This window comes from Anolis sagrei, chromosome 2 (genome assembly GCF_037176765.1).
Source record: "Anolis sagrei isolate rAnoSag1 chromosome 2, rAnoSag1.mat, whole genome shotgun sequence".
Classification (NCBI taxonomy): Eukaryota; Metazoa; Chordata; class Lepidosauria; order Squamata; family Dactyloidae; genus Anolis; species Anolis sagrei.
In genome coordinates, this window is record NC_090022.1 from 270,183,299 (window position 1) to 270,203,961 (window position 20,663).

General features: G+C 44.6%; 1 protein-coding gene across 2 annotated transcripts in view; it reads left to right on the plus strand.

Moving 5' to 3' along the window:
* Nucleotides 1-10,078: 10,078 nt before the first annotated feature.
* ELOVL7 (ELOVL fatty acid elongase 7) overlaps nt 10,079-20,663 on the plus strand; it is a 68,875-nt gene continuing 58,290 nt past the window's right edge. The window contains exon 1 of one of the 2 annotated variants that reach the window (XM_060761527.2): nt 10,079-10,183. The gene's annotated coding sequence lies outside the window, so the exon portion shown is untranslated. Of the gene's footprint in view, nt 10,184-12,962; nt 13,405-20,663 lie in introns of those variants that run through there. The other variant, XM_060761528.2, reaches the window with a different exon arrangement.

A 20,663-nucleotide genomic window follows, 5' to 3' on the forward strand; every position in this document is an offset into this window, starting at 1 on the left:
CCAAAGCCATTATTGCAATATTATGAAGACATTATTGTAAACAGTCACTGTAATTTATGCACCATCTGAAAGGTATTACTTTGTAACAAGGGGATTTCAAGGGAAAAGTGTAGCATTCTTCTGATGGCTCTTATATATCAATAAAATAAAATGTAACCTCTGCGCATCTGTCTACATCATTATCTTGAGCTCCATGAAATCACACACATGTGAAACATGGCATGGATACTAAGGGGTATGCACTTTAGGGTTATTTTGCCTTTAATAAGATAGTGATTAATTTTAATTCACCTTGCATTGCCATTTCTAGGTGGCAGACTTCCCGAACCACCAGAGACAAAGTTAAAAGATATTCATTTCTCCAGAGAGTCAGTGGGCTTTCCTTTCCTGAGAGTGTTACTTGCCCAAGTTTACCCAGTGGGTTTCCATGGCTAAATGGGGATTTGAGCCCCCTTCCTCCACAGTCCTAATCCGGTGCTCAAATCACTGGCTCTCATGAGGGACCGCATGACTTTATATAGCACTTACTAGGGAATACAATGCAGAGGATGAACATAGACTTGTGTCTCACTGATAAGCCTCCCTTGGACATATATATATATATATATATATATATATATATATATATATAGGTTGGACTAGATGGCTTTTTGGTCTAACCCAATGTGGCTCTTTCTTCAGATGTGTTTACATTTGGGCTTGGTGAGACACAGTTCTTTCCAATTTTGATGCACGTGTTAACTACATTTGGACTACTGCTACTGGGATAACTCGTATCACAAATCACTGTTGTTGTGCATGGCCATTGTTCTATAGAGGTTTCCTATATCACTTTAATATTTCCTTTTTTATGTCCAAGATGCCCTTTCTCTATAAAACATACAGATACACATAAACATAGTTGATAACACTCTGTGTCCCTAATAATTTGGATATGGTCTACAAAAGGAAGAAAAAATCTGTTCATCTTTAAAATACTATAAGATGACTCTAAGGCTGGAGACAAAATTGCTGGAAGAAACATTAACAACCTTAGATACGCAGATGATACCACTTTGATAGCTGAAAGTGAAGAGGAGCTGAGAAGCCTTATCTGAAAGGTATTACTTTGTAACAAGAGGTGAAATAAGAAAGTGCAAAAGCTGGGTTGCAGTTAAACATACCCCCCAAGATTCTGGCAACCGGACTGATTGATAACTGGCAAATAGAGGGAGAAAACACGGAGGCAGTGACAGACTTTGTATTTCTAGGCACATATATTACTGTGGACGCAGATTGCAGCCAGGAAATAATTTCCTTCTTGGAAGGAGAGCAATGACCAATCTCGATAACATTGTTAAGAGTAGAGACGTCAAACTGAGAACAAATGACCACATAGTTAAAGCAATGGTATTCCCCATAGTAACTTATGGATGTGAGAGCTGGACCATAAGGAAGGCTGAGTGAAGGAAGATGGATGCTTTTGAACTCTGGTGTTGGGGGGAAATTCTGAGAGTGCCTTGGACCATGAAAAGATCAGACCAGTCCATACTCCAGGAAATAAAGCCCGACAGCTAACTGTAGAGAAGAATATTAGAGGCAAAGATGAAGTATTGTCGAAGGCTTTCATGGCTGGAATCACTGGGTTGTTGTAGGTTTTTTCAGGCTATATGGCCATGTTCTAGAGACATTCTGTCCTGACATTTTGCCTGCATCTATGGCAAGCATCCTCAGAAGTAGTGAGTTCCAGAAGTGAGGCCTCACTACCTCTCAGGATGCTTGCCAAAGATGCAGGCGAAACGTCAGGACAGAATGCCTCTAGAACATGGTCATATAGCCCGAAAAAACCTATAACAACCCAAAGATGAAGTACTTTGGCCACATAATAAGAAGACAGAAAAGCTTGGAGAAGATAATGATGCTGGGGAAAATGGAAAGAAAAAGGAAGAGGGCTGACCAAGGACAAGATGGATGGATGGTATCCTTGAAGTGACTGGCTTGACCTCTAAGGAACTGGGGGTGGACACGGCTGACAGGGAGCTCTAGCGTGGGCTTGTCCATGAGTGACTGAATGAATAAACAGCAACAAGATTATTTGTCTTTTTGCAACAATAATAACAGAGCTATTCTCTCTAAGATGCAATGCTAAATATCTAGGGCATGTTTAATCCACTGGTCCTTCTTTTTCTTTTTTTAGGATTTCTAAACCTACATCTACTGTCATGACATTTCATTTCTTTGCAATGGTAGTGTGCCTACTTGTTTTGCTATTATCTCCAAACAATCTTGTTGACTTCTTAATCCTTTTATAACCCATTTCTTCATTCTTCTATCATAAATAATATTATTAGATGTATAAAGAACATCTGATATTGGCTGAAGTACAATTTATAATAAAAGGCTATTTCGCACGTGTATTGTAATACCAGTGACCCACCCTTACAACACAAATCCCACCTACGAGTCTCTAATTGCTTTTGTAGTAGATTGCTATTTGTATCTTAAGATTAATTTGATAAATATATTTCTCCCTATGCTTCTGAACCATTATGGTATAACAACATATAATTTCAGCTGATCATAGCATTAATTACCTTTATTGACCTGAGATACCAAGAAAGGTAGTGCAGGCAGCCATGGCAGCAAAAGTGATAAGCATGTAAAGTTGTGATGTTGCAATGGTGCAGGCCTCATGGTGTCTTCTTATAATAGCTTTTCCCCTATAGAGTGACCTATAAGGCATACTTTTCTGAGTGCTGGAGATTATATATAAGGAGTTATTTTGGCTGTGATGTCAATGATAACCTTGCACCAGAGCAAAGGAATATTTATCTTGTTTCTACAGAGAATCAAACAAAAGGCTAGATGATCTTCAGTGGCATCTCCACCCACAAAAAGCTTTTCCAGTTGTCATTATTTTAATCCTACACACTTCCTTAATTCTTAAAAGATTTGCCATTAGCAGGGTGGTGACTTTAACCTGGGATTATGTTGTGAAGAAAGAGACAAACCAGTTCAGAGTACCAAAGAGTCTGACTTTTACGTCACATTATTTCTCTTATGGAGTAGACTTTAAATGCCTCAAGAAAGTTGGGTGCTTGATTCTGTGCAATATGATAATAATTGCTTAGCCTGCACATAGGAATGTCATACAGCTATGTTTTCATGTGGATAAGATTGAGGAAGCTGTGGATTATGGCTCAACCAATATGGCTAATGACTGGGGATAATGAGAACTGAGGTCTACCACCACCCAGATGACCACAGCCTAGGAATAATGGTGATGCACCAAGTGGAATAATTAGATTTGTGCAGGATTTACTTAGGTAGGGAGAAGACATTGACTGCAACAAGTGTGCTGTTTCCAAATGTGCGATTAATAATGTGAATAATAGTTATACAGCTTGACGATTCATAAAGCAGAATTCCAGAATCCTCCAAAATTCAAAATTTTCCAAGTGAATGGCTGAGATAGTGACACCTCTACTTTCTGGTGGTTCAGAATTGCAAATTTTTGTTTCATGCATAAGGTAATTAAAGATATTATGCATACAATTACCTTTAGGCCATGTCTATAAGGTCATATGAAACTTAAAATTAATTTTGTGTTTAGACATGTGACCCTTCCACAGAACCATCCCCAAGTTATGTTGTTATGGACCTGAAAATTTTCTAAAATCCAAAAAATCTATAATACAGAACACTTCTAGTCCCAAGCATTTTGGATAAGGGATATTCAGCCTGTATCTCACAAGAACACTTGCACACAATATGAACTAAGAAGACTTTACATGTAAGAGGCAGCAAGTGAGCATACTTTTTTCCAGTAATCCTTTGGTACACTCCATTTTCCAACAAAGGTTAAAACATGCTCGCTAGTGCCTCTCTTTTTTTTTCTTTTCTTTTTTTGGAGAGCTGACATTTCTTTCCTCCAGTTATTTCCTCAATATTTCACTTTGCTCACATGGAGGAGTAGTACCGCAGTGTTTCTCAACTGGGGGTCAGGACCCCTGGGGGATCACGAGGGGGGTTTCAGAGGGGTCGCCAAAGACCATTGGAAAATATAGTATTTTCTGTTTGTCATGGGAGTTCTGTATGGGAAGTTTGGCCCAATTCTATCATTGGTGGGGTTCAGAATGCTCTTTGATTGTAAGTGAACTATAAATCCCAGTAACTACAATTCCCAAATGTCAAGGTCTGTTTTCCCCAAACTCCACCAGTGTGCACATTTGGACATATTGAGCATCTGTGCCAAGTTTGGTCCAGATCAATCATTGCTTGAGTCCACAGTGCTCTCTGGATGAAGATGAACTACAACTCCGAAACTCAAGGTCAATGCCCACCAAACCCTTCCAGTATTTTTTGTTGATTATGGGAGTTCTGTGTGCCAAGTTTGGTTCAATTCCATGGTTGGTGGAGTTCAGAATGCTCTTTGATTGTAGGTGAACTATAAATCCCATCAACAACAACTTCCAAATGACAAATCAACCCCTCCCCCAACCGCACCAGTATTCAAATTTAGGCATATTGGGTATCTGCGCCAAATTTGGTCCAGTGAATAAAAATACATCCTGCATATCGGATATTTACATTACATTTCATTACAGTAGCAAAATTACAGTTGTGAAGTAGAAACATAAATAATTTTATGGTTGGGGATCACAACAATATGAGGGACTGCATTAGGAAGGTTGAGAAATACTGGTGTGCATAAAATAAATGAGGGGAGGTCAGAACTTGTTATGCTAATTGATGTATTTCAACAGAGTGAGCGCGGGCGGGGGGGGGGGGGGGCAGAGTTCCACCTTGTCTTCTGTGCTATGCTAATAATATAATATAATATAATATAATATAATATAATATATTTTATCTACATATTCATATAATATATACATAGAATATTTATAATATTATAATATAATAACTATAATACTAATCTCAGTTCTTGTGGGTTTTTTCGGGCTATATGGCCATGTTCTAGAGGCATTTCTCCTGACGTTTCGCCTGCATCTATGGCAAGCATCCTCAGAGGTGAGGTCTGCTGGAGCTGGGAAAAAAGGGGTTTATATATCTGTGGAAAGACCAGGGTGAGACAAAGGGCTTTTGTAAGTTGGGCTGGGTGTGAGTCTTTCTACTGGCCACCTTGATTAGCATACAATGGGCTGACTGTGCCTGGAACAAACTCTTCTTGAAAGGTGATTAGATGTCCCTGCCTGTTTTTCTCCCTGCTGTTTTTGCTGTTGCAATTTTAGAATTTTTTAATACTGGTAGCCAGATTTTGTTCATTTTGATGGTTTCTTCCTTTCTGTTGAAATTGTCCACGTTTGTGGATTTCAATGGCTTCTCTGTGTAGTCTGACATGGTGGTTGTGAGAGTGGTCAAGCATTTTTCTGTTCTCAAATAATATGTCAGCCCATTGTATGCTAATCAAGGTGGCCATATAGCCCGAAAAAACCCACAAGAACTGAGTGATTCCAGCCATGAAAGCCTTCGACAATATAATACTAATAATTATAATATTGTATTATAATTATATATTCTATATTACATGTAATATTACTAATAATATTACAATATAATGATATAGTAAATATAGTAATATATAATACTGATATTGTACTGTGCTAATAATATAATATATTGTATGTATATATATCTTGTAAGCTGCTCTGAGTCCCCTTCAGGGTGATACGGTCACCATATAAATGCAAATAATATCTATATATCTGTATCTATATCTATATCTATCTATCTATCTATCTATCTATCTATCTATCTATCTATCTATCTATCTATCTATATCTCATAAATTCATCCAGCCATTTCATTACATAGAATCATAGAGCTGGAAGAGACCTTGTGGGCCATTCAGTCCAACCCCTGCTGAAAAGCAGGAAAAGAAGGAAAATCACATTCAAAGCACCAGCCTCTGCTTAAAAGCCTCCAGAGAAGGATCCTCCACCACACTCTGGGGAAGAGAGTTCCACTGTTGAACAGCTCTCTCAGTTGGGAAGTTCCTTCTAATGTTCAGGTGGAATCTCTTTTCCTGTAGTTTGAAGCCATTGTTCCATTACATTGTTCCACTTTCTCCAGGGCAGCAGAAAGGAAGCTTGCACTCTCCTCCCTATTACTTCCCCTCACATATTTATACATGGCCATCATGTCTCCTCTCAGCCTTCTCTTCTTCAGGCTAAACATGACCAGCTCTTTAAGCCGCTCTTCATAGAGCTTGTTCTCCAGACCCTTGCTCATTTTAGTCGCCCTCCTCTGGACACATTCCAGCTTGTCAACATCTCCCTTCAATTGTGGTGCCCAAAATTGGACACAGTGTTATCCCAGGTGTGGCCAAATAAGGCGGACTAGAGGGGTAGCATGACCTCCCTGGATCTAGACACTATACTATTGATGCAGGCCAAAATCCCATTGACTTTTTTAGCTGCTGCATCAAATTGTTGGCTCATGTTTATGTTCCTGTCCATGAAGACTCCGAAATCCCCAAGCATCCCCAATTCTGCATCTTTGCATTTCATTTTTTTCTGCCTAAGTGGAATATCCTGCATTTATCCTTGTTGAGCTTCATTTTGTTAGTTTTGGCTAATCATCTCTCTAATCTGTTCAGATCATTTTGAATTCTGCTCCTGTATTCTGGAGTATTGGCTATTCCTCCCAATTTGGTGTTGTCTGCCAACTTGATGATCCTGCTTTCTAGCCCTTCATCTAAGTCATTAATAAAGATGTTGAACAGGACCGGGCCCAGGACGGAACCCTGCGGCACTCCGCTCGTCACTTCTTTCCAAGATGAGGAGGAAGCATTGGTGAGCACCCTCTGGGTTCGTCCACTTAACCAATTACAGATCCACCTCACTGTAGTTTTGCCTAGCCCACATTGGACTAGTTTGTTTGCCAGAAGGTCATGGGGGACCTTGTCGAAGGCCTAATTGAAATCCAGATACGCTTCATCCATGGCATCTACCCAGCTTGTAACTCTATCAAAAAAAGAGATCAGATTAGTCTGGCATGACTTGCTGTTGATAAAACCATGTTGACTATTCACTATGACAGCATCCTTTTCTAAGTGTTTGCAGACTGCTTCCTTAATTATCTTTTCCATTATCTTGCCTGGTATTGACGTGAGGCTGACTGGACGGTAATTGCTTGGTCGTCGTTTTCCCCCTTCTTGAAGATAGGAACCACATTGGCCCTCCTCCAATCTGCTGGGACTTCTCCCGTTCTCCAAGAACTCTCAAAGACGATTGCCAATGGTTCCGAAATAACTTCCGCTAGTTCCATCAATACTTTTGGATGTAGTTAATCTGGCCCTGGGGACTTGAACTCGTTTAGAGTGGCCAGCATTTCTGGATGACTTATTTCCCAATTTGGGGTTGAATTTCCCCTATTCCTTCATCCATTCCATCTTGCTGAGGTTGAGGATGGCTTTCTTTTTGTGAGAAGACTGAGGCAAAGAAGGCATTAAGCAGTTCTGCCTTTTCCCTATCCCCTGTCATCATTGCCCCATTTCTACTCGCATAGGCCCTATCACCTCCTTGTTCGTCCTTTTTCTATTGCCGTAAGCAAAGAAGCCCTTTTGATTGTTTTTAATGTCCCTGGCAAACCTGAGTTCATTTTGTGCTTTAGCCTTGCGAACCTTTTCCCTTCAGGAGTTGGCTATTGGTTTGAATTCTTCTTTGGTGATTTCTCCTTTTTTCCACATCTTGTGCATGCCTCTTTTGAGTCTTAGCACAGTTAGAAGTTCTTTGGACATCCATTCTAACTTCTTTGCACTTGTCCTATTTTTTCTCTTTGTTGACATTGTTTGCAATTGCACCTTGAGTATTTCACTCTTGAAAAACTCCTATCCATCCATAACTCCCTTGTCTTTTAGTATCAGCGTCCACCAAATGCTACTCAGTATATTGTTCATTTTCCCTATCCCATGTCAGCATTTCTCTGTCTTCCCAAGAGATTGGCAGCAATGATGGAATGCTTCCAGAAGTGATGTTTGTCCATATTTCACAACCTTATAGGTAAAGGTGAATTTATTTATTATTTATTTACGACATTTATAGCCCTCCTTTCTCAACCACATGGCAACTCAAAGCAGGTTACAGATTGGCACAATTCGATGCCATGCTTTCATAAAAGTGTGATTAAAAACAGTGAAAATAACAATATAAAAACATATATAAAAAGTATTAAAACAAGTAGTCACCGACATCATCTTGTTAAAATTGTTTTTCAGTAACATCATCTGGCCATTCCATGTTCATCATTCATAGTTTCATGTTATCTATTCTGCTGAATTCTCAAAAGCTTGCTCAAAGAGCCAGGTCTTAATTTTTTTCAGGAAAGTCAGGATGGAGGGGGCCAATCTAATATCCCTGGGGAGGGAATTCCATAGGCAAGGGGCCACCACTGAGAAGGTCCTGTCCTTCATCTCTGCCAATCACACTTGCAAAGCAGGTGGGATTGAGAGCAGGGCCTCCTCAGACGATCTTAAGCTCCTAGATGGTTCACAAGGAGAGATACGTTCGGACAGGTAAGCTGGTTTTTCTTCTGACATTAAGCCCAGTAAGGAGGGAGCTGATCTAATATCCCTGGGAATTCCATAGGCGAGGGGCCACCACTGAGAAGGTTTTGTCCTCTGTCTCTGCCAATTGCACTTGCGAAGCAGGCGGGACTGAGAGCAGGGCCTCCTCAAATGATCTTAACTTCCTAGATGGTTCATAAGGAGAGATAGGTTCAGACAGGTAAGCTGGTTTCCCTCTGACATTAAGTCCAGTCGTGTCCGACTCTGGGGGTTGGTGCTCATCTCCATTTCTAAGCCGAAGAGCCGGCGTTGTCCATAGACACCCCCAAGGCCATGTGCAGGCATGTAGCCGGGGAGGGGGGCTTGAGGGGCTTCAGCCCCCCCCCCCGAAATTCTCATGGTGGTTCGTGAAAAGGCCTTACTGGTGCATTATTTAAACTGTTATGTTTATTCATATCATGATCTGATCACCATACTCAATATATCCCATATGCATGGGGGTATTGGGGTAATGATAAAAAAAGTTTGCTAGGTCAAACCCTCTTTCACTCAGACTCAGCCCCCCCCCCCCAATCGAAATCCTGGCTATGGGCCTGGCCATGTGGTCAGCTTGACTGCAGAGAGTACTGTTACCTTCCCACCTGAGTGGAAGGAAGGCTGAGTGAAGGAAGTGGTGTTGGAGGAAAGTTCTGAGAGTGCCTTGGACCCAGGCCGTAGCCAGGATTTCGTTTCGGGGGGGGGGGGGTGAATTTTTTTCAGGGGGGGTTAAGGGGGGTGAGTTTCGGGGGGGGGGGGGCTGAGTCTGAGTGAAAGAGGGTCTACCCTAGCAAACCTTTTGTATCATTACCCCAATACCCCCATGCATATGGGATATATTGAGTAGGGTGATCAGATCATGATATGAATAAACATAACAGTTTAAATAATGCACCAGTAAGGCCTTTTCGCGAACCACCATGAGAATTTGGGGGGGGGGGGCTGAAGCCCCTCAAGCCCCTCTCCCCCCCCCCCCCCCCCTACATGCCTGCTTGGACCGCGAGAAGATCCAACCAGTCCATACTTCAGGAAACAAAGCCCGACTGCTCATTGGAGGGAAGGATAGTAGAGACAAAGATGAAGAAAGGAAAGCTTAGAGAAGACAATTATGCTGGGGAAAATGGAAGGTAAAAGGAAGAGGGTCCGACCAAGGGCAAGATGGATGGATGGCATCCTTGAAGTGACTGGATTGACCTTGAAGGAGCTGGGGGTGGTTACGGCCGAGAGGGAGTTCTGGCGTGGACTGGTCCATGAGGTCACGAAGAGTCGGAAGTGACTGACTGAATGAACAACACATACTCTATAGTAGTCTCAATACAGCTCGACATCGCTTTGGGATCCGGGAAGCGGTAGTTTTCCAAGGCCGGCAGCTTTCTCAGCTCAAGTGTGTGGGCGCTCCTCTGTCCCCTCCCAAAGTCCCAGAGCAGATGGGTCACTGGGCTCTCCCCCTCCCCTCCCCGGCTCCTTGCCCGTGGGGGTCACGTGGGGGCGAGGCGGATCCCAGGGGCGGCTCCTCGGGGAGAGAGGGCGGGGCCGGGAGGCGCCACGCGGGGAACACCCCGGAGCCGCGGCCTTTTCTCGGCGCACTCGCGGGACCCGGCGGCGCGGAAGCCTCGACCCCGCGCTCCTCGGTCGGACACGGTGAGCCAGCCCCCGCCCTCCCCCAGTCAGTGGGCCTCTTACCCGCCCGGACTCCCCTTCCTTTTCCCTTTGACAGGTTCACAGCAGGTGCTTTAGGCTCCCCTTCGCGCGCGGGCGTGCTCTGCCTGCCCTCTTTCCCGGGGGGAGACAGCAAGGCAGGAAGGGGCTTTGGGGGGTTCGGGGGTGGGGTGTGGGAATAGTTGGTGCCCAGTAGCAAATGGGAGAGACCCACAAGCCTGCCTTCAGCTCTGACATCATCGGGAAGCCAGTCATCCCACTTGTAAACAGGGCAGCGGAGAAACTATTGATCACACTCGAGAATGAATCCATTTTCAATCCGGTTGCTGCCTCTGGGTTTTGTAGTTCAGGGAGGAGCCTTGGACAGCCTCGCTGAACTACAAACCCCACAATTCTGCGGAAGGCAGAAGCCGGATTTCAAGTGGGTTCGTTCTCGAGTGTGATGAAGCAGGAAGACAGGCTGCCGCTGCTCTCCTGCCGCCTTCATCCCCGAGGAAGGGCCCCTCTCCGCACTCATCCTTTAATGCGATTCCAAGCCGGCTTCAGGCTTTGTGGCGGCGGCTGCTCACTAGGCAACGGTCTGCCAAGGAAAAGCAAGCCTTTCCGTGCTTGGTGGTCAGGATGCCCCATCCGGGACTCGCTCCAAACCGGCTCCGGGATGCCCCCCCCCCCCCGGTCTTGATTGGAGATGCGCTTTGTGGCAAACTTTTGGAGATCTGGGTTGCTGTGAGTCTTCCGGGCTGTGTTCCAGAAGCATTCTCTCCTGACCTTTCGCCCACATCTATGACAGGCACCCTGAGAGGTTGTGGGGTTCACTAGGCAAGTGGATCTGGGGTTTCTGTGGGTATTACAGGCTGTATGGCGATGTTCCAGAAGCATTCTCTCCTGACGTTTCGCTCACATCTATGGCAGAAACCCTAGAAGTTGTGAGGTCTGTTGGAAACTAGGGAAGTAGATCTGGATTTCTGTGAGTCTTCCGGACTGTATGGTGATGTTCCAGAAGCATTCTCTCCTGATCTTTCGCCTACATCTATGGCAGGCATCCTCACAGGTTGTGGGTTCTTTTGGAAACTAGGCAAGTGGATCTGGGTTGCTGTGAGTCTTCTGGGCTGTATGGCTATGTACCAGAAGCATTCTCTCCTGACCTTTCGTCTACATCTATGGCAGGCATCCTCAGAGGTTGTGGGGTCTGTTGGAAACTAGACAAGTGACGTTTATATATATATATCAGAGGAATGATCAAGGTGAGAGAAAGAACTCTTGTCTAGGTTGCTGTGAGTTTTTCTGAACTGTATGGCCATGTTCCAAAAGCATTCGCCCCTGACGTTTCACCTGCATTTATGGCAGGCATCCTCAGAGGTTGTGAGGTCTGTTGGAAACTAGGCAAGGGGGGGGGGGGTTATATCTGTGGAATGTCTAGGGTAGGAGAAAAAACTCTTGTCTGCTCGAGGCAAATGTGAATGTTGCAATTTGCTACCTTGATTTGCATTTAATGGCCTGACAGTTTCAAGGTCTGGCTTCTTACTGCCGGGGGAATCCTATGTTGGGAGGGGATTAACTGGCCCTGAATGGTTCTTGTCTGGAATTCCCCTGCTTTTAGAGGACCTCATTACACTTGAGCATTTTTCCACTTTCATCCACTTTATGGGAGGCATCCTCAGAGGTTGTGAGGTCTGTTGGAAACTAGGCAAGTGACGCTTATATATCTTTGAAATAATGGTGAGGGAAAGAACTCTTGTCTCCTTGAGGGAGGTGTGAATGTTGCAATTGGCCACCTTGATTAGCATTGAATGGCTTGTCTGCTTGCTGCGTGGGGGTCCTTTGTTAGGAGGTGTTAGCTGGTCCTGATTGTTGCCTGCACCTTCAAGGCCTGGTAAGTTGCTGCCTGGGGGAATCCTTTGTTGGGAGGTGTTAGCTGGCTCTGATTGTTGCCTGCAGCTTCAAGGCCTAGCTGGTTGCTGCCTGTGGGAATCCTTTGTTGGGAGGTGTTAACTGGCCCTCATTGTTGCCTGCAGTTTCAAGGCCTGGCGGGTTGCTATCTGGGGGAAGCCTTTGTTGGGAGGTGTTAGCTGACCCTGATTGCTGCCTGCAGCTTCAAGGCCTGGTGGGTTGCTGTCTGGGGGAATCCTTTGTTGGGAGGCATTAGCTGGCCCTAATTGTTGCCTGCAGGTTCAAGGCCTGGCAGGTTGCTGTCTGGGGGAATCCTTTGTTGGGAGGTGTTAGCTGGCCCTGATTGTTGCCTGCAGCTTCAAGGCCTGGTGGGTTGCTGCCTGGGGGAATCCTTTGTTGGGAGGTATTAGCTTGCCCTGATTGTTGCCTGCAGTTTCAAGACCTGGGTGGTTGTTGTCTAGGGGAATCCTTTGTTGGGATGTGTTAGCTGGCCCTGCAGCTTCAAGGCCTGGCTGGTTGCTGCCTGGGGGAAATCCTTTGTTGGGAGGTGTTAGCTGGCCCTGATTGATCCTTGTCTGGAAATCCCCTGCATTTTTGGAGTCTTTCTCTTTATTTACTTTCCTGATTTTAGAGTTTGGAGATCTTACCAAACAGAACTGGTGTGGTGTCCTCTCCTACTTTTTCGCTCCTTCTCGCTCTCGTGGGGACAGTTGTGCCCCCTCACTTATCCCCCCCCCCTTTCTGCCAATGCCCCCGGGGTGCTCTGGGCTCCCCTTTGGGAGGCGAGGAGGAGGCGCCGCGCGCGTGCGCAGACGGGGCATCCTCGGGCGTGCGCGCGCGCGCTTGCTTGGCTGTGCGCCCTGATCGGATTAAAAGAAGAGCAGCGAAGGCGGCGTTGGCCCTTCTTCCTCCTCCTCTTCCTCCTCTTCCTCCTCCTCCAGCTCCTGACCTACAAAAGGGGCTCCTTCTCTTCTTGATTGTCCGCCCCTAAATAGAGGAAGCGCCCGTCATTCGACGCTCAGGTGCTTTGGGGTCCTCCTGGTTTCATGGAAGACGGAGCGCCTGCTCTTGCCCTTCTTGCTCTGCTTGCTCCTTTCGCCGCCCCAGCCTCGCCGCCCCCCGGGGCTGTTCTCGCCATGTCCCGAGCGGAGTCGGAACTTGCCAAAACAAGTTGACACCGAAGAGGAGGAGGAGGAGGAGCCTGCGTTGTGTGCCGGGCCCTCGGAGGAGGAGGAGAGGGAGCCTGAGATCTTATCTGCTGGGAACGGAGCCAGCCGGCATCCCAGGCGGGGGATTTCTCAGAGCGGAAAGGGGTGAGGACGGGGGAAGCGGGCGGGCCTGGGTGGGGACCCTTGGGTCTGGCCTGGCCTCTCCATTGAAGCTCCCCATCGATTCATAAAGAACTCGAGAAGTCTATCTACCTCTCAACTCCCCTTTTCCCTTTCTTAGGGAAAGGCAAGAGGTTAGACCAGGTCTGGGCCAACTTGGGCCTTCCCTCCAGGTGTTTTGGTCTCCAACGCCCACCATTCCTAAGAGCCTCGGGCCCCTTCCTTTTCCCCCTCAGCCGCTTAAGGGGGCGGGGGGGAAGGCCCAAGTTGGCCTCTGCTTGGTCTATAAGTCATATTTAGATAGGAAAATTAGGATGGGAGGCACCTCACCTGAAAACAAAGTGTGAAAAAGCTCTAAAACTAAGCCACAGGTGAAAGATGAGTCAATAATAATAAAACTTTATTTGTACACCACCCTATATTCCCCAAAGGGACTCGGGGTGGTTTCTAAGCTATAGGCCAGTGGTTCCCAACTTTTTTTTACCAGTGGCCACCTTGACCAGGACCACTTTGACCAGGGAGTACTTGACCAGGGTCCACCTTGACCAGGGGCCAACTTGACCAAGGACCACTTTGACCAGGGACCACTTTGACTAGTGGCCACCTTAACCAGGGACCACTTTGATTGGGGAGTACTTGACCAGGGACACCCTTGACCAGGGACCACCTTGACCAGGGGCCATCTTGACCAAGGACCGCCTTGACCAGGAACCACTTTGACCAGGGAGTACTTGACCAGGTAGTCTCTGGTCAAGGTGGCCCCTGGACAAGATGTTCACTGGTCGAAGTGGCCAGGGGCCACCTTGACCAGGAACCACTTTGACTGGGGAGTACTTGACCAGGGACTGCCTTGACAAGTGGACACCTTGGCCAGGGGCCAACTTGACCAAGGACCACTTTGACCAGTGGCCACCTTAACAGGGAACCACTTTGACCAGGGGTCGCCTTGACCAGGCGCCGCCTTGACCAGGGAACACCTTGACCAGGGGCCACTTTGACCAGAGAACATCTTGTCCAGGGGCCACCTTGACCAGAGACCACCTTGACCAGGGGCCACTTGCTGAGGGACCACTTTCCAACATTAGTACCAAAATGTTTAGGAATCAGTTTTTAATCAACTAGATTTGGTTTGGTTTTTTGGGGATACTGATTCCAAAAATTGCATTGGATAGACCACATCAGCTCTAGTTTCTGATATGCTATCATATGCTATCCAGTAGTCGCCATCTGCTCATCCACAGAAAACTCTATTTAATAATCTAGAGCTGCAGAACTTATTTTATAACTCTACGTCAACAGTATGACATAGTGACCAAACAAAAGCCAGGGCAATTCTAGCCAATGTCAACAGGTGTTTAGTATCCATAGCAAGGAAGGGAATAAATGCAGTCGGCCATCCACATTTACTGGGATTGAGGGCATAGGATCACCACAAAAACTAAAACAAACGTTAATTGCCATGTTTTGACGGTTGTATGTTCATTTTTCAGCACAACTTTATAGTCATCTGCTGGAAACTGAACACTGAAGAGCTTAGAGATTCCTAAAGGTGTTCTCTCTAGAAATTGCTAGGTTCCCTAGCACATCTAGAGGAAACTGACAATAGAGTTGCATTGGAGGATCTAATCCAGTGTTTCTCAACCTGTGGGTCCCCAGGTATTTTGGCCTACAACTACCATAAATCGCAGTTAGTTTATCAGCTGTTAGGATTTCTGGGAGTTGAAGGCCAAAACATCTGGGGACCCACGGGCTATGAATCACTGATCTAATCAGATCCTCCAAATTCAAAACTGCTAATGTGGAGGGACAACTCAACTGGGTTGCTGTGAGTTTTCCAGGCTGTATGACCACATTCCAGAAGCATTATCTCCTGACGTTTCACCCACATCTCTGGCATCCTCAGAGGTTGAGGGGTCTGTTGGAGACGAGGCAAATGAGGTTTATATATCTCTGGAATGTCCAGGGTGGGAGAAAGAACTCTTGAGGCAAGTGTGAATGTTGCAATTGGCCACCTTGATTAGCATTTGCAGCTTCAAAGCCAGGCTGGATGCTGCCTGGGGGGATTCTTTGCTGCAGGTGGGGTATGTGTGTGTGATAGCTGACAGTGATTAATTCCTGTCTGGAATTCCCCTGCTTTTTGGGTGCTGTTCTTTATTTACTGTCCTGATTTTAGAGGGTTTTTTTTAATACTGATAGCCAGATTTTCATAGTTTTCTCCTTTCTGTTGACATTGTCCACGTGCTTGTAGATTTCAATGGCTTTTCTGTGTAGTCTGACATGGTAGTTGTTAGAGTGTTCCAGCATTTCTGTGTTCGCAAACAATATATAGTGTAGTGCCCATCTGTTCTGCTTTGATCAGACCTCACCTTGAAAGTGTCCTGTTCTGAGCCTCACAACTTTTTAGTCACTTCATCATTGTGGTGACTTACATTTCACCTCTGCTCTTTTAGATCACTTTCACATACAGTGCTTTTAAGAAGCTGGAATGAGTGCAGGGAAGGGGTGACCAAGATAATCAAGGGTCTGTGAATCAAGCCTGAGGAAGGATGACTTATGAAGTTGGGTATCTTTGGGGAAGGCAAGGCTGAGAATAACAATATCGTCATCTTGAAATATCTTAAGGCAGTGTTTCTCAACCTTGAAGTCGGAACATCTGGGTGGTCACAACGGGGCTTCAGAGGAGCCACCAAAGACCATCAGAAAGTGCATATTTCTGATGGTTTTAGTATTCCCTTTGACATAGTCATTTGGGTTCATAGTGCTCTCCGGATGTAGGTGAACTGTATATCCCCTAAATCACTGTCAATTCATCCCAAGTCCCTCCAGTATTTTCTGTTGGTCATGGGGGTTCTGTGTGGGATGTTTGGCCCAATTCTCTCAGTGGGGTTCAGAATACTCTTTGATTGTAGGTGAATTATAAATCCCAGCAACTACAACTCCCAAATGTCAAAGTCCATTTCCTCCAGACTCCACCAGTGTTCACATTTGGACACATTGCGTATTCGTTCCAAGTTGAGTCCAGATCCATCATGGTTTGATTCTACATGGTTTGAATGTAGGTGAACTACAACTCCAAAACTCAAGGTCAATGCCCACCAAACCCTTCCAGTATTTTCTGTTGGTGATGGGAGTTCTGTATTCCAAGATTGGTTCCGTTCTATCGTTGGTGGAGTTCATAATGCTCATAATGCTTTTCAGCATTATGGATGGCCCATGGGGTCTCTTCCAACTCTATGATTCTGTTATTGATTGTAACTACAACTACCAAATGACAAAATCAATCCCCCTCCCCCCAACCCCACCAAATTTGGGCATATTGGGTATTTGTGTCAATTTTGGTCTAGTGAATAAAAATATATTCTGCATATCAGATATTTACTTTACATTTCATAACAGTAGTAAAATTAGAGTTATGAAGCAGCAAAAAAAAAATGTTATGGTTGGGGGTCACCACAACATGAAGAACTGTATTGAGGGGTTGTGGCATTAGAAAGGTTGAGAACCACTGTAATAAAATAATTGTTTCACAGTGGAGTCAACTGGCTCTGGGGGTGGAGGACTCTCCACCTTTGAAGGTCTTCTAACTGTGTTGGATGGGCATCTTTCAGGAGTCCTTTAGCAAGACCTTCATGGCAAGGAGTGGCTGAGGGGGGAAAGGAAAGGGCCTGAGGCTGTTAGGAATGGTGGGAGTTGAAGTCCAAAACACCTGGATGGTCCAAGTTTGCCCATGCCTATTCTAAAACAACGTTTAGCTTTCCTGCTGTACTGTTTCAGCAGTTCCTCTTCCACCTAGGGTTAAATTTCCTCTCCTTCTTGAAATCCCACCCATTACTCATTGTGATTAAGGGAAGGTTTAGAACCTTTTACCTATTTAATATTAACTCATATGGCCTGACAAGTTGAATGACTAGTGCGGAGTACTTATCAATGAGACAAGCTTAGAAATATTCTCCTGATGTTTAACACGCACTGTTTCCTGATAGCCATTGGGCAGGCTGTGAACCTTGCTGAATGCCTAGGAGCATGAATCAAATTAGTTAATTATAACAAGAATAATAAAATGGTCTACAGAGTCCTGTTTGATCAGCTGCTTTCTTCTTTTTTTTTACCCCACCACACCTTGGTCCTGCCATAAAGCAGATGGTGCCTGGCATTTTCAAAGTCCAACCTGAATGTTTCCTTTTTTCATGGGCAGGTCATCTTTAAATTTTCAAACTACTGGCAGTCCCCAAATTAGGAACAAGATAGGTTCTGTAGGTTTGTTCTTAAGTTGAATTTGTTTGTAAGTTGAAACAAGTACATTTTTAAAGTGTGATTCCAGCCAAATATAGCTTTGGATAACATAGGCAAGGGTTAACACCCCAGTGATGTTTCTTTAGTTGTCTGTGCCTTTCCCTGTTCAGAGGATTTCACCTCACTTTCTGTCCATGTTATAATTGGATTTTGAAAAATTTGGTTTGTTGTGGAAACAAAGGTTGTTGATAAAGTTTCAGTGGAGACCCCTTTCCCCCATGATAACTTCTCAGGGGTGAATTTCTCTTCCTAGTGAATGTCTCACCCGCATTCGTAACTATAAGTCATTTGTAAGTCAGATGTTTGTAACTCGCAGACTGCCTGTACTTTCCCTTTAGCTCTCCTTACTTGCCCAGCAATAGTCTGTGGATCCTAAAAGCTTTGTTCAAACTTCCAGCTATGAAGCAAATAGCAGAAGCAGATTGTTTCAACCTGAGAAATATCTCTATTAAGATATAGCTATAGTCACACACCTTGCACTTCATGCCATGCCCTCTCTCCATTACTGCAACTGGCACTTATTTTATTCCAGTGTTTACAATCCCTCCACGGTTAGAGGATCACAGCTTGATTAAGTCTGAGTTGATATTTTTATATGTGCATGGGTTTTATTTTATTGTATTTTAGATTGTGCTCACTTTTATGTTTGTTTTTAGGCACTTTGTGCCATCTGTAAATTGTCCCAAGTCCCTTCGGGGAGATGATGGAGGGATATAAGAATAAACTTATTGGGTTATTGTGAGTTTTTCGGACTGTATTGCCATGTTCCAGAAGCATTCTCTCATGAAGTTTCGCCTGCATCTATGGCAGGCATCCTCAGAGGTTGTGAGGTCTGTTGGAAACTAGGAAAATGGGGTTTGTATATCTGTGGAATGACCAGGGTGGGAGAAAGAACTCTTGTCTATTTGAGGTAGGTGTGAATGTTTCAATTGGCTACCTTGATTAGCATTTATTGGCCTAGCAGTTTCAAGGTCTGACTTCTTACTGCCTGGGAAAATCCTTTGTTCGCAGGTCATTAGCTGGACCTGATTGTTTCCTGTCAGGAATCCCCCTGTGTTTGAGTGTTGTTCTTTATTTGCTGTTATGATTTTAGATTTTTTTAAAAAATACTGGTAGCCAGATTGTGTTCATTTTCATGGTTTCTTCCTTTTTGTTGAAATTGTCTACTTGCTTGTGGATTTCAATGGCTTCTCTGTGTGTAGTCAGACATGCTAGTTGTTAGAGTGGTCCATTTTCCTAGTTTCCAACAGACATCACAACCTCTGAGGATGCCTGCCATAGATGCAGGTGAAATGTCAAGAGAGAATGCTTCTGGAACATTGCCATATAGCCCTGAAAACTCACAGCAACCCAGTGATTCCGACCATAAAAGTCTTCGATAATACAATAAAGTTTCTGTTGTTGTTGTTGTTTTTATTAATATAGTAGGTAGAAAAGGGAATATCAAACTCGTTCTTTATCAACAATGCCAGCTTTGCCGCAAGGAATAATGGCCACTCTAGATGTTTTGAATTTACTAGTATCAAATATGTATTTTTCATTATATTTATGTTTTATATGTGCAGGTGCACAATTGAAAAGGGAAGAGGCCCCAGGTTAGGGTTGGAACACTGTGTGTCCCTCTGGGTGTTGCATCTCACATCACATTGGCAATGGTGATGAATTATAGGAGTCACAATCTTGGAGCTATGTGATGTAGACATGTGACAATGTAATGGACTAAGGCAGTGGTTCTCAACCTGTGGATCCCCAGGTGTTTTGGCCTACAACTCCCAGAAATCCCAGCCAGATTGCCAGATGTTAGGATTTCTGGGAGTTGAAGGCCAAAACATCTGAGAACCCACAGGTTGAGAACCACTGGACTATGGGGATATTTGCACTGAGTAATGTAAGGTGAAAGTTGCAGATTTTGGTGAATTACTATTTTTTGGACTGGGAAGGTAGCTTTCTTCACGCAACCACCCTGGATCAAAAGAATAGGGGGAAAAAACAGGACTACCTATGGCTTTGTGGCATGGTACATAAGCAAATGGATAGATTTACTCTCTTTATCTGGTATGTAGATTTTGTGTTTTGCATTGGACTGTTAAATTCATAGAAATGTGTGAGATTCTTCAAGACTCATTTAGGCAGTGGGCTGGACTAGATGAAGACTTTATCTTTTCTGACACAAAGTGGTTATTTTAAATCCAAACATTGAAGAAAAATGGTATCAGGTTGCCCTATGAGTGATGGGTGTCGTCTTGGATTGTCATCACAGGGCTAGAAATGAGACATTTGAAATGTTCTTGTATTGTCTTTCCTTAGCACTTTAGACAAGGATTAGTTCTTGGGAGGCAGGGGAGATGGAGATGAATCATGTTGTTCTCTAAATATCGCTGAACTGCAGGTCGCAGTCATCTTAGTTGGCATATATAATAGGCCTGTTTGATCAAGAAAAAAATTGTTTCTAAATTCGATTCTTAATTGGGGTGTTTTTTTGTTTCGATATTAAAAATATTTACAAAACTTACCAAAAAAAATGTTTTGTTATTTACGAATTTTCGTAAATATTTACAAAACATTTTAGAAAAAAATTTTTTCTTGATCAAACAGGCTAAGTGTGAATGTTGCAGTAATGGTCACCAATGGCTTTCTCCCACCCTGGACATTCCATAGTATTAGAGATGATATATAACTCACCATTTGCCTAGTTTCCAACAGACCTCTGAGGATGCCTGCCATAGATGTGGGCAAAATGTCAGGAGAGAATGCTTCTGGAACATGGTCATATACAGCCCTGAAAAGTCACACAAGCCGGATGGCGCGCGGAGGCCGCTTGTGAGCGCGCGCGCGCCATCCAATGGGCTCCGGCTCCTGCGCCCCCCCTCCTCCTCCTCCTCCTCCCAGCTGGCGCGCGCGCGCTCACAAGCGGCCTCCGCGCGCCATCCGGCTCCGGTTCCTGCGCCCCC